This window comes from Peromyscus eremicus, chromosome 16_21 (assembly GCF_949786415.1).
Source record: "Peromyscus eremicus chromosome 16_21, PerEre_H2_v1, whole genome shotgun sequence".
NCBI classification, from domain to species: domain Eukaryota; kingdom Metazoa; phylum Chordata; class Mammalia; order Rodentia; family Cricetidae; genus Peromyscus; species Peromyscus eremicus.
The window spans coordinates 21821992-21836236 of record NC_081432.1 but is presented as its reverse complement, the minus strand read 5'-3'; the positions used below and the strand labels follow the sequence as shown (position 1 = coordinate 21836236).

General features: G+C 40.2%; 1 protein-coding gene and 1 pseudogene across 7 annotated transcripts in view; one reads left to right on the top strand and one right to left on the bottom strand.

Annotated features, from left to right (window-relative positions):
* The window catches only part of Ctnna3 (catenin alpha 3), a 1349586-nt gene that overhangs the window by 488960 nt on the left and 846381 nt on the right, over nucleotides 1-14245 (top strand). Inside the window, exons 7-8 of one of the 7 annotated variants that reach the window (XR_009383447.1) lie at nucleotides 10431-10586; nucleotides 11454-11972. The exons of the other annotated variants lie outside the window; for them this stretch is intronic. The gene's annotated coding sequence lies outside the window, so the exon portion shown is untranslated. Of the gene's footprint in view, nucleotides 1-10430; nucleotides 10587-11453; nucleotides 11973-14245 lie in introns of those variants that run through there. 7 annotated transcript variants of the gene reach the window in all.
* On the bottom strand, nucleotides 4977-5266 carry LOC131926183 (cytochrome c-like; annotated as a pseudogene).

The following is a 14245-nucleotide window of genomic DNA, read 5'->3' as shown; positions in this document are numbered from 1 at the left end:
ATACTAGCAATGTGTGTATAGGTATACACGTCTTTGTATGCAGAGACCAAAGGAATTTAGTGTCCAGCTGTATCACTGTCTGCCTACTTCCCCTAAGGCAGGGTCTCTCACTGAACCTGGAGGGAGGCTGGTGGCCTGCAAGCATTATCAGTCTTCTTGTTCCTGCTCCCCACTGCCCTGAATTACAGGCACCTGTGGGACGACTCTCAACTTTCTAATGTTGGATCTGGGATCCAAGCTCAGATCATCATGTTGTGTAGTAGACACTCTTAGCAGCTGAGTCTCTCCAAACTTAATCTGCTGAACTCTCTTTCAAGCCCTATTGAGGCCGTCGTTCCAATCATGGAGTAAGATGCACTTTTTCGTCATTTCCAAATGGCTGTGTGATGTATCAGATAATTAACCCCAAGAGAGTCTCTTCTATTTTGGCTTAAAATGCACATTGGATGAATGGGTATTGGGCCTGATGAGTGCATAATCTGTCATGAACTCTCAAAACCATAATTGTGAGACAGAGGATTTGATAATTCCCATATTATCAAGAGACTCAGAGATTTCATAAAGAGGAGCAGCTGTCCTCGAGGAAGAGGAGGGCTGAGCCAAGCCACAACCCAGAGAAACAACTGTGTCTGCTTGTGTCCTCATCAGAAAGTTCTCGTTGTTCACAGCTCCTTTCCCTGGTCTAGCTACAAGAACAACTAATTTTTTTTTTTTTTTTTGTGGTGGTGGTGGTGGGGGCTGGGAGATGTGTGCTCAGTGAAAGGAACTCTCTACATTGAGAAGAAATCCTCTTATATTGGTGCCAGATCAAACCTGGCTTTAACACTATGCAACCCCCAAGAACCAAGCAACATGGCAGAAAGATAAGCTGCAACACAAGAAAGCAATTAAGCAGCCACAGAGAGAGCAGAGAAGTGAAGACGTCATGGCTCTGGCCTCCAGGGCTGTACACAGTTACCCTGTGCACCACACAACTTCACTAGACCTTGTCATCAAATGGAGAACAAAAGTGTGTGTCCTACGCACCCACCTACACCTGGATCTCAGGAACTATTTACCTCCTGGTTGCTATAGATAATAGATAAGGCTCCCTTGTATCTCCTGATGAGCTGCTGGAAGGTAGTGTCTCTCTAGTTGAGGCAAAAAAAAAAAAAAAGTGACACGTGTCCCTTTTCAAAGCCTCAGAACTCTGAGGTGTTAGAGGCTGTGTCTCCTACATAATTCCAGTTACATAAATATTCCTTTCATTGTGAAGCTTCTGCCTCTGTGTAGCTTTGTGGCGGCTGGTGTGCACCCCTCCATTGATGGCTGAAGTTATTTCTGTACCCATTGTATGATTACAACTGGCAGGGGCAGGGGCTTGGACTCAGCATGCTGGGGAGGACTGACTTGCCTCCTGTATTGCTCTGAGCCACAGAATGTCGTGGACCTGGATCGAGAGGCAGGAAAGTGGGTTCTTCGAGGGCCCGGTTGATTCCCTCCAGTGTCCCCTGTCCATTAAAGATCAAGGTTCACTGTAATTTGAGGACTGGACCTGAAGATGGACTCTGAGAAACATAAACAGCATCGTCAGGAGAGCTAAGATGAGCCTCTCCATTCACAAGCAATCCCCTTTCCTTTCTCTGTCCTGTAGATAGATCCCTTGCTGCTATGGTGTGAACGGCTCTCTATGCAAAGGGGAATATTGTGATCAGAAAGCACTGCAAATAACACTACTTATTTTGGTGGAGAAGTTATATTTAATGATTAGCAGAAGGTGGAGGGAGGCAATGCAATGGTTCTGGAAACATTTGCATTCTTAGTTCATGCCCCCTGCATTTAGAGCTCCACGATCTTGAGTATATAACTGGAAGTTCCTGTGCCTCAGCTTACCCTTGTGGAAAGTGAGTAAACTACATTATCCAAAGATATGGTGAGGAATATGTCAAGAGAAGCTTTTCTCATAGTACCTCAAGTATAGTATGCCACTCTGAAAAGTGGTTTTGATTTTAAGAGACCTTTAGGGGAAAGCTGGGAACGGGTTCAAGTAAGTACCAGACAGCATGGCAGAATGACGTGAATTTGAAGAGGCATGGCATCTCTTCAGAGGAGGTGCCAATTCTGATAATTAGAAACCCAAATCAGGCCCTATGTGGCTGTACCTCAACTCCTTTGCTATAAAGCCGGTGAAGAACCAACCCACCGACTGTACAAAGCCTTCACAAGACCCTTCATGGCAATTACTCAGAGCTCTCTGCGCTGTGGTCTCTATATGAACTCAAGCTTTGGCTTTTTGTATAGATTAAATGGTTGCCTCTGAGTGGGTGTTTCCCATGTGATATAAAAGGGCTCTTATAATCAATAGTGACTTTATAACTCACAGGATAATGATTTGCATTCCAAAACTTCTCTTAGTGCACAGCACAATTATGTCAAGCAGTGAGTAGTAAACATTTGTTAAAACATGTGATATACATGAAATAAAGCATTCAGATTCCAAACTTCTTATGAATATTTTGACAAGGATGAGAGTAAATACTTCTTGCTGAGGATGACTTCTAGTGGGATGTCTATAAGCAACCCCTTCATAAAGTCAAACATTAATGTAGGAAACAGCCCTTCAATATAATATGCTTTGTCTCAAACTCTGCTTTAACCATGTCTGAGATATAGAAAAATATGTGTAAGGTATTTCTTTTCTGTAAAATTTCCCTGTAATGTAGATAATATGTGCATAGGAGAAAATATAGCAGGAGTTTTAGAAAATGGTGTTGGATATAGAAATAAAATGGTAATAATGTACAATAGGCAATTAAGGTAGAAAGAAAAAATACTTCCAACTATACCAGCCAGAAAAATTGCTCATAAAAGGACAGAATTTGTTCAGATAAGCATGAAATGCACTGGACAAAAGGGAATTTTCTAAGTAGAAGAAAAAAATGTGTAAGTTGGAGGTAGACTGTCAGAATGCAAAGACTGGTTAATTGTGGTTTTGTTGGATTAAAAGTGGTATAAAAGTATCATTCAGGAGGAACTGAATAACTGGATGGAAACCACCTTGCTGCCTGGCTTTGCTCCCATAATTCTGAACCAGTCAGAACTCTTATAAAATGCTTTTCCATGTTGTATTTTTAATAGTATGCAGTCCTCTTGGCATACATTGTTAGGATCACAATATATTTGAGGCAAATACGGTTCTGTGTATACATTGGACATACAGGTCTTACGAAGTTGGAGCTTGCTGGTGTTTCACCAAGTGTAAGCAGCATGACTTCAAGTTTTATGTAGTAGAAGCATTTGAAATATACACAGTGTTGTTTAGTAGGTTTATCATTACAGTCCAGTCTAAATTTACATTTTCAATATTATAGATTTTAATTTTTATATTTGTTTCTATTTTGGGGGAGGGGATGGTTGCCATGGAATTCTCCAAGTGACAGTTTCTCAATATGTGTATTTTAGATTTGATGACACATATATATGGAGCTGAACTTATTGTTGGTTGTAAGCCAAACAATGTGAGTGCTGGGAACTGAACCTGGGTCCTCTGAAAGAGCATCAGACACTTTTAACTCTTTTATTATTCTCCAGCCTCATGAGATGAATTTAATAAATAAAAACATATGAGCCTGACTATATAATGTCACACTTATAATCACAAAGAGGATAGATAAATTTTAATTTTAATCATCAATAATAAATTTAATCATATTTTTACAGGACCAACTATGTGCTTTTCTCAGTGTCAGCCAAACAGTTTCAGTAGCAAAACAAGAGAGCCACATCTTTAACGTATCTGAATTGTGGTTTCTGCTTTGATCTAAAAAGTAATGCAGAGCTTCATTCAGAGACACTCTCGATAAGTACTCCTGGGTGCTTCATGGAACTGGGCATTTCACTATAGTGTCTTATTAGATTCGACCACTTTGTGGGAAGATTTATGAATCATCTCTGGGTTTCTGAGAATGAGTTTGCTTAAATATAATAGTAGGACTGACTGTCAGAATGAAGACAGTAATTGATTACTAACACTAGTATTTTTACCATCATACTCTTAGGTGGCTGCTTTATACACACTACCAGGCAAAGGTGGACACCTTCTTTGCTATATGGCCTTCCTCCTGTAGACAGAAATATCAAAAGAAAAGGAGCCATGTTGTATACTATGTTTAATCTCCACAAAAATAAAACTACTCCTAGATAAATAATGCATGAATCAACTCTTCCCAAGTAGAAGCTACACAGAGAAACCCTGTCTCGAAAAACAAAAAACAAAAAAACAAAAAAACAAACAAAAAAAGAACTCTTAATTTAGAGCCTTGGAAACAGGAATAGGTCTATATTCACAACGTGTCACAAAACAAATACACTGACTATCCTCTTTTCTTGAAAATGCACCTCTATGCTGTCTCACATCTAGGCTGTCTGTCATCCTGTTCTTGATTGATCCACTTGCTAGACATTTTTTCTTTCTGCCCACTTTGCTTAATAAAAAAATCTTTGTCAATATATTAAGCATAGTTTTGTCTTAATAAAACTTAACTTTCTTGGAGGCACTGTCCCACCGAGTACCTCATATATCATTTTCTTACTTAGGTACTATGCTCCATACAAAGTGTTAATGCCTAAGCCATCAGTTCTGCAAGCCATGGCCTGCAGTTCAGCAACTGTGGGAAGAACCCATACCTAAGACAAGTAGTCTGCTTGGCAGCTCCACCTAATGACAGTGACAGAAATATTCCTTTAAGAGATAGGATGTTTTGTTGAATTAATCCATATCCTGCCTAAATTCATCAGGACCATTTCTTTTTTTTTTTGTTTGTTTATTTTCAAAAAAAAAAAAAAGATCATATCCACTTTACCATAAGTCAATTTTACTTAAATCAGGACTGTCCAACAGAAACATTGTTCACCATTTGTGTTCTGAATTCTGGTGTGTGAATTGAATTATGCTACACATGAAAAGTCATGACACATTTGACAAATTGGCAGTGGTATTATTCACTGGTAGCCTTTTAAAGATAAGCTCTTGCCTCTGTCCTTCCTTCCTCCTTAACTTTGGTGAAGATCATTTTTTTTGTTCTGGGGATGTTTTTCCTGGGGTTCTCCAAATACTCCCTCATGGTGCCCTCTTCCCGAGTGATGTCTCTAATGCCCTGCCCTGTCTTCTGCCCAAACAGGCCATGGAGATTTGGTCCAGGCTTTTGCTTGCCTCCCTTTTCTACAGGGTGGCACTGGGCACACCTCTGAACAGAAAAATATTCTTGCCTATCTCAACATCACCCATTTTTAATTCGCTCGCTACGGCTTAACACCGTTAATGCTACAAACAAAGATGGACTTCCGCCTATTCTGGCGCTTTTTCCCCCTCAGGGTAAAGGTAGTTCAACAGAGAAGAAAAGAAAAAAGAGATGAAACCGAGAGTAAGGAAAAGAGACCCAAACTACAAATTATAAAGTCCTGAACACTTACTAGAATTGTTTATATCTGATCATGTTTAATGTTTTAAGTAGAGAGGCAAGGGGTGGGGCAAGAGTAGACAGAAGGACAAGATCACTTGCATGAAAAGCAATGGTAAAGTTATTTAGAAGTAGAACTATTCTCCTTTAGTCTATTGATCTTTATAAAAGGAGTATTTTGTGATATCATAAAATAAGTTCAACAAGCTTCTCATTGTAAAAGAAAGCCTTGAGTGCCAGGGATCTGTTTCTTAGAGTCCTTTGGTGTAGAGGGACCTCATAGCACATCAATAAAGACAGCTCTACAAGGGACCTCATTAGAGAGTAATCAGAGAGTAATTGGTCCTCTGTGTTACATGCTGTCCTGGGGCCGTGCCTTGGAGAACTAACGATTTAGGCATTAACACTTTGTGTGAAGTACATTACCTGATTTTTTTTAAAAAATATATATCCAGCCCTTAGATTAGGGCTGCCTTTTCAAAAAGTTTAAGGCCTGAGACAAAGAGTTGTGCTGGGCAGGGTAATCCAGGTGGAGGATTCGAGGATGGAAAAAGAAAACTGTGAATTAAAAAATTTAAAAAAAAAAAAACAGCTCAGTGTTTCCCTTAAAGTACACTCTGTACATAGCCAGAGTTTGGGGAGAAATATATTTTTCAATCACATCCTATTACTAGTGCAAAAAGATAAATAAGAGCAAAGGAAGTTTGTCTCAGATAATTTCTGAGTTATCCATGCTGTGGAATACATAAGATAGGATGTTTATCTAGGTATATAGATGTAGTAGTCTAGACAGCAGCATAGGGAGTAAGAATAGTGTTTTACTAAGAAAGTGATTAATTTTATGGCATATGGGTAGGTAAGGAGGAGGGGAAAAAGAGAGATAAGAAAAAATACATAGATCTACAATTCCTCTCACCAGTATCTCATAAAAACATAATGTTGAGCCAGAAAGAGGTATGGAGTCGTACAAGGGTGCCACTTTATACTTCTGTTTCTATAAAATACTGAAACACATCTACCCCTGGAGATGAGGTAGTGGCTGGAAAAACCAGGGGTTGAAGATCATGGGAAGGTTGTTTCTTGTCCCAGAGACAGAAAACCCCAGTGTGCTCAGGTATCCAGCAAACAGTGCATGAAAAGTAAGTGTGCCTCTCTCTTTTGAAAACTATAGACACGTCTCCTACAAATTAGAACACCGATAAACCAATGATGCCACTGTTACCATCTCTCAACTTCCCACCATGAGGAAATAAGCTGATTACTGTTGCCAAAGAGGAACACAGTCACCTTTGGGTTTCAATTGGTTCCCTGGACAGTTGGTTTTGACTTTAGGTTGGACTAAATCTAGAGTCAGTTGGGGAAAGGAGACTCAAAAAAGGCATGATGTTTGATTAGGATGACCCGTGGACAGGCCTGCAAGGGGATGTTCTTAGTTGTGTTAATTGAGAAGGGAAGAACCACCTTAACTATGGTACCAGCTCACCTTGTAGGCCCTGGGCTGAATGAATGGAAGAGAGTGAGCTGAGCATTGGCATGTATCTATTAATTCATTACTCTCTGCTCTTGATTATAGATGTAATGTTCCTAGCCAGTTGACTTCTCTGCAGTGGTGGACTGTAAGCTGGAATTGTAAGCCAAATCACCCCTGCAATGGAAAGGAAGCTTCCCTTTTCCGATTCCTCTCAGATTGACCCGGCAGAGCATTTGCCATCCCCAGATGAACAAAGCTGCACCAAACACTGTGCTTTATGTTTTATGTTATCACGCAATGCTGTATTATTCTAAAATAGCATCTTTCTCTTTAGGGTTGGTCAGGGCTATGCTGAGTGCTAACTGAAAGTCAACACCACTACTGAAAACTAGTCCTAGAAGGTAGGGGGTCTAGACTGACTTAATAGGAGTTTTCTGGAAAAAATACTCAAAACAAGAAAGACCATTGAAGTATAGTATGGAAAGATCCAATATATTTGAATGGTATAGTCAGTTTCTAATTTTGGAGTAGTTTCTCTCACACATGCATTAAAGTGTAAAGAAACATCTAATAAGATTTAACACTTCAAAGTCATTAACTAACTAATTAATGAATCCACATAACGGCTCACTGAGACCGGTGTTAAGGATAAACCAATTCTCAGATGTTGCATTGTTTAGAAACTCTTGTAAATCTCTTTTCATCTCTGTTCTTCTCTGAGTCTTGAATATGAATTAATTATTACTGTGTCTCCACTGAAGGACACACACACTTTCTCTCTGGAGAAAGGAAGCTTGGTACTCGATGACATGAATTTTCAAATAGCCAAATAACTCAGGGACCTTGCCTAGTGGCCTGGGCTCCAGGTTTCAAATATTCTTTGACCTATGTTACATTTTATTTGCCTTGAGGAGAAATGAAATTCCATACCTCTGCTGGCAGAGGCTTGACAAATGTCTAATGGGATTCGTTAGCACTGTGCCTCAGTTTCTTTTTCTGTTGCGGTGACAGGTATGCTGATACAAACAAGTCAAAGGAGAGAGGTTTTATTTTAGGTCACAGTTCAAGGTACAGCCTATTATGGTATGGAAGTCATGGCAGTAGAAGCCTGGAGGAACCTGTCACAATAGGTCCACAATGAAGACATAGAAGAGGGATATATGCATGCTGTTGCTTAGAGCCTATCCTTCATTTCCACACTCCAGGATCCCAGACAGTGAATGGCACTACCCACAGTGGGTGAGTCTTCCCACCCAATTAAGGCAATCAGTATAACTTCCCCACAGGTATGTAAGAGCCCACCGCTCATGTGATTCCAGATCGTCAAGATAACAATTATCACTAACCATTGCAGACCTCTATGGAGAGTTTACTCTTGCACAATATAGCCATCATTTCACATGAAGTTTGAAAAAAAATATTTGTCATATGTCCCTCCAAATTCCTATATAGGTTTTACAGCAGAAATCAACTATGGTTTTTTTTTTTTTTTTTAAAGCATTTATTTTTAAAGGGCTGGTGAGAAGCTTGCTGACAGACACAGTGGCTGAGTTTGATCCTGGAAACTGACACGATGGGGGGAGAGAAAACTGATTACTGCAAACTGTCCTCTGACCTCCACGTGCTTATGCATATGAACACACACACACACATACACACACACACACACACACACACACACACAATTAAAAAAATAGTCAAGTAGGTGGTAAATTCCTCCTGCCATTTGACTTATGTTAGCAGGACGAACAGTGAGTTTGGGGTTTGAGGATTAGAGGATGACAGAGATGGTTTCTCTGGTGATGCTGATTCAATGGAGATAATACTGTGAGCAGAAACCACACCAGCATTAGAGTCTTTCTTGTGTGCTAAGCAAAACTACCATAGAGTAAGAAATCAATTAACGCATGTTTGCAGGGTGCTTTCAAGTTTCTGGAAGAAGCCTCACAGGTTGGATGTGATGAACCCCAGGGGCATGTAGTCATCACCGGCAAATTGCTGAGTTGGCAACTTCAATGTTTGATGTCAGGCCTTCCCCTCTGCCACTCAAATCAGCTTGCTGCTCTGGGCAAACACACACCTGCCCAGAGAGGGCAAAGGTCTTTCACTTGGCACCTGCTGAGCCCAGGAGCTAACTTCATCTCTGTGTACCTTCAGCATCGTCTTGGGTCATGAAGCAGTGTCTTACAGACGATAAAACAGTTGCCATCTCACGTTGCTAGACCAACCCAACCAAACGCTGGACTTAACTCCAGCTCCCTCCAACCCCAGGGAATAAAAGCCAGGCCTCCAATGCAGTGATTCGACTGGAGCACCTTTACAGTTCCTCAGGTCTCATCTATACGAGTCTGACTCTGCAAATACTGATGGACTGATTTCAGAAGTGCTTGCATATAAAAACCACTTCTGTCCTTTTAATCTTTTTTTTTTTTTCTCTCTTAATTTCACTTGCCAGCCCCATTTCGAGCCATGCTCTGACTCACTCAGCTTGAATTCTGGCTGGCACAGCCAGTGCAGTCAAGGCTGCAGCTGTTGGCAAACCCCGCCCCCCCCGCCCCCCACTTCCCCGGCTCATCTTGAGGTCTGCAAATGAGCCTTGCAGACTGATACTGTGTTCTGCAGTTTATTTGACAAATCGCTTTTGTGGCCTTTGAGTTTTCATATAACTCATAAATTCCCGCAGCCGATAGAGGCTGTTTATCAGATTCAAATTCCATACATTTGGAAGTAAAGAGGAGAGGATCCTTGCATTCGGAGTGGACCCCCACCCTTCAGATTTAGCTACGAATTGTACATAAAACTACCCTGAGAGGAAGCTAGGATATTCTCCTGCTAGTGCCTGCTTGCAAATGACTTCTCCCCTTCTGTCATAAATCATGCTAGCATCTTTGAAAATGCGCCTGAGAAATGTATTTGGTGTTTACAGTGCTGGGTTTTAGCGAGTTGAATTGCATTTGGGCAGCGTGTTTGCCTCATCACGTTCTGTGTGACATTGGAGTAAAATGGAGACTCCGGTCATTCAGCTGCAGGCTCTAAGGAAGCCTGTTGTAACTGTGCATTTTAATGAACTGAATCAGCTGAGGAAATGTTGTCTTCACTGTGGTGTAGCTGTCTGCCTCGTGAAGCACCTCCCTGCATACACAGAGGACTTCTTTTTCCTAAACTGCCTTTCCTCCGTGTTCTTGAAGAGTTTGGGGCTTCCCCGCTTTTTTCCTTAAATTACAGGTGGAGGAGGTTTAATGAACTCTAAAACCCAGAAGCAAGCTTGCTTGCATTCTTTACAGCACTTGGAACTAGAACATAGTTGCAGCAGTATTCATGCTATTCCTGGGGCACACAGAAACTCTTAGAAACCTAAATCATTTTGTCATATCACCAGAGAAAGCATCTTTCCTTGGGAACAATTGAAAAACAAATGGAGGATCAGACAGGGTTCCCTCCCCTTCCTTAAACTCATCAGTGGGCCACTCAGAGCTCAGCCAACAAAATGGATAATTTAACCATTCATTATTTCTGCACAGTGTGCTGCTGAATCTGAAGACTGAGTTTAATATGAGGAAATAGCTGTGGTTAAAGGTGTTATGTAAAAATCTGATCTCTGGAATATTATTTGAGAGTCTCCCCTGGAAAGCTGCTGAGTATTTCCAGAATATTTCTTGCCTTATGACTGGCTACAGGTTAGTTAATCACCTGATTTTTTTCATTTTGTTGTTTTCAGATATTTCATGTAAAATTGTTAAATTGAAAGGAGATTAATGCAAACATTTGAAAGGAGATTAATGCTGAACAATATTTTGCATGCACTCAGGTTGCACAGCGGCACTTTACCTGGGTTTGTCCCAGCGTAATTTGTTACTGAAAATAAAAATGGTTATAAAACCCAACCATTCCCACCTTTCCTCATCTTTAACACGGGCGCAAAAGTTTGTAAGAAGTGAAAACAATAATAATGCAGACACTGGGAACTGTCTGGAGCAAGAGGGACATGGATTTAAAAGGATGAGGTGATTGTACTGTAACCTTCGGGTGGATAGGCTGAGACAGACAGAGGGAAGTTGTTATTGGAAGATTTAAAATTAGGTTAGCTTGGAATCATAGGCAGACAGCAAGAAAACACACTATGGGACTCTTGGAGATTTTTATGGCCGTAAGTGTTTATGAAGAAAAGGTTGCATTACCACCTTCCCATTACAAATGTACCAAAGTGTCCCAAAGATCAATCTGTTCTGTTGATGGCAACTTTTATCACAATGCTGAACCTGAGCAACACCTCACATGGAAAATAATAGCCTGTATGTCTGCTCTGCCTTATAAACCATAACTAAATCGTGACATAAGCATGGAGTAGGGAGAATGTGGTTTCTACTCTGAATTAAGCTGCAATTTACAAAATTACAGTTTTTCATTTAGAGCCTCAAAGATCTTGAATACAAATAGAATATTTTACTCTCTATTTCATTAAATTATTAGACTGTATCATTTTAATTATTGGTTTTCTAAGAGTTTAAACATCATTACTGGTTTCCTTTTATTACGATCTGAAGGTACACGTTCAAGTCATGTATATAAGCTAATACATAAAAGTTGGATAGAGCGACAAAAAGGAAAACATCTGCCGTGGAGATGAGAAAGAAGAAATTCATAACAGAGTCAAGCATGGATGGAATGGAGAGGATGAAGCCATGAGGAGGCCTTTGATCCCCTGTGATTCATATGCTTTCTGCACAGTTGATTTTTTTTTTCAGAAATGAAGACAAAGATGAACACCACCACAAGTCTTTAAAATTTGGAACCACCAATTATATAGTTCTTTGGAAACATGTATGATCAGAGAGTTGAGGCCCTACAGCCTAGCTCCTGGGGAGAGAGTAGGATGCCCCCTTTTGAATGGGAAGAGAGGTGAGGTCTCAGAATGTGCCCAAAGTAGGAGCTATACAAAGACCAAGATAAATAGCCATCTAAACTCAAGATCAGAGGACATTTTCCAGGAATAGGTGGTCCAAGAGAAGGCAGGCACCCCACCTCCACTAAAACACAGTGAAGTAATTTAAATAAAATACGATTTCTTGGGTTGTTAAAGGCTGTTTTTAACTTTCAAATACTGTGGAGAACATTAGAAGTCCTGAGAACTATCGTAAGGAAAAGTCACTGTCAGATCATTCCCATCATAGAAACAATTTTACAACTGAACGTAATTGCCTATACTCTACTATTAAAAGAGGGCGTTTTGAAATTGCCTGTGATAAAATGGAATAATATATGCAGCAGAATAGGTTATATCATATATATGAGGTTATATCATATATGATATATATATATATCATATATATATATATTATGAGACTGATGCAATTAAGCTTCCAAAAAGTCGGTATTTGTTCTGAGTTGTCTGTAACAGTACTTTATCACAATGGCCAGAAAAGTCTGTACCAATTAATGCTAGAAGAATTAAGAAAAGAGAAGATCTGTTTGCTCAGAAGACAAATGCCAACATTTTAAGAACTCAAGCAGCCTGTGACATGGTTTCTGTCCTAGGTTTAAAGCACAGAAAATGGGGTCTAGAGTAAGTAGAAGCTGGCTGTGTCCTCCCAGGGCTGAGATGGTTGAGGATCTGAGGAGGAAAGGCATTTTTCACAGAAGAAAGTACAGTCCATGAGCAGGAGTTGCAGAGGCAGCAAAGCACCTGGTGTTTCAAGAACCAGCTTGTGCCAGAGAGGGGGAAAGGGCCCAACATGAAGGCAGAGGTGGCTTGGCTTCTTTTGGAGGTTGAGGATTGTGGTCACACACACAGCTCTTCAGTACTAGTCATGTGCCCATGTCTGAACTTATCAGAGCTTAGAGCCTTTCTTTTGAGTTTAATGGAAATCTCATCCTAATTAAAATTTATTGAGATATGACTGTTAAGATGCACGAGCGTACTTAGATATTAAAGAGCATGAAGAGAGGAGGGAGTCCTGATTATGTGTCAAATCTCTGCTGGGGTTTTTGTTTGCATTATCCTGGAGTAGTATCTTTTGACTATCCAATTAAGTAATACATGACATGCAGTAGAAAAAAGCGCATAAATGTATTTTTACAACATGTTGGCTTTTGACCCTTTTGTAACTGTTCCATGATGGTTTTTATCAGTTAATATATATATTTTTTCCAACAGGGAAACTGAAAGTAAAAGTCACACAGTTATTAGATGTCAGAACAAGATTTCAAAGTAGTTCTTTAAGGATCGGTAGCCCATGTTCCTACTAGCATACCAAGCTACCTCTTCAGCGAGGGGGACGGAGCAAAGAGAAGACATAGCGTGGAAATTCACTCTGCTCATGTCTCCTCCTAGCATACTCCTTCCTACCTTTAGCTAAGGCAAGAGTGTGTCCTTTTATAAACAAAAGTGCTCTGGGATCCTTGGATGGCATATTTGCTCTCGATCTGGGAAGAGACATTTAGTCAGGCATAAGGACCTACTAGATGGAGGGATTTCAACACAGTTGGTCTTTTTAAATGGAGAATTTCATGGGAGACCTGGAAGACAAAAGGCAGCTAACCCACACCTGACTCTAGGTTGCACGGAGAGAGGAAGCCCAGGCTCCCGAACGGTTCAACCATGACACAAAACAAACAGAAAACTCCCTGAAGTGGGGAAGTGGAAGGAATGTGAAACTCCAGATTCAAGATCCCAGTGACAACCTTGGAGAGCAAATCAGTCATCAAGAGGGTTAGGTACAGAATGTCCATCACTGGGGTTATGTTTGAAATGAAATATGTGGTCAGAGTCTATAGACAATTATAAAAATCTACCATGACCTTTCCTTTTTAATTTATAGCTCCCTTGACGTTTTTTTGCGTTTTAGTGTAAACTAATAAAGACCTCACACATCAAAGTGTATAAGACCATAAAAGTGAGCAGAGTAGAGCCTATGAAAGTACATATAGAATTTTGTATTTTACTACCCGATTCTCCATATATGTGTATGTATGACTAAGTGCACGTTGCCTTTTAATGACATGAATGGGAAGGAGTGGATGACAGAAGCTGGGGAGAGTACAAGACTGGCAGATTAACATTTAGTTAGCAGCCAGAAATCTCACATGCAAATCACTGGAAATCATGTATGCAGGAGAATTGGAGGTGTATAACTTGCGTTATAATGCCTTGGTTGAATGGAGGTGGGAGTTACTTTAGGAAAGTGCCATGAAGTTGAACAGGCATAAGATGTGGATTTATATGATATGGATCTCTTAGCATCATCTACCAAATGACAAGCTTGGTGGAAGACAAAATACATTTACAATATGACTTCTGCTGTATTACACATTTTAAAAACCCTACTTAACTCCCAAG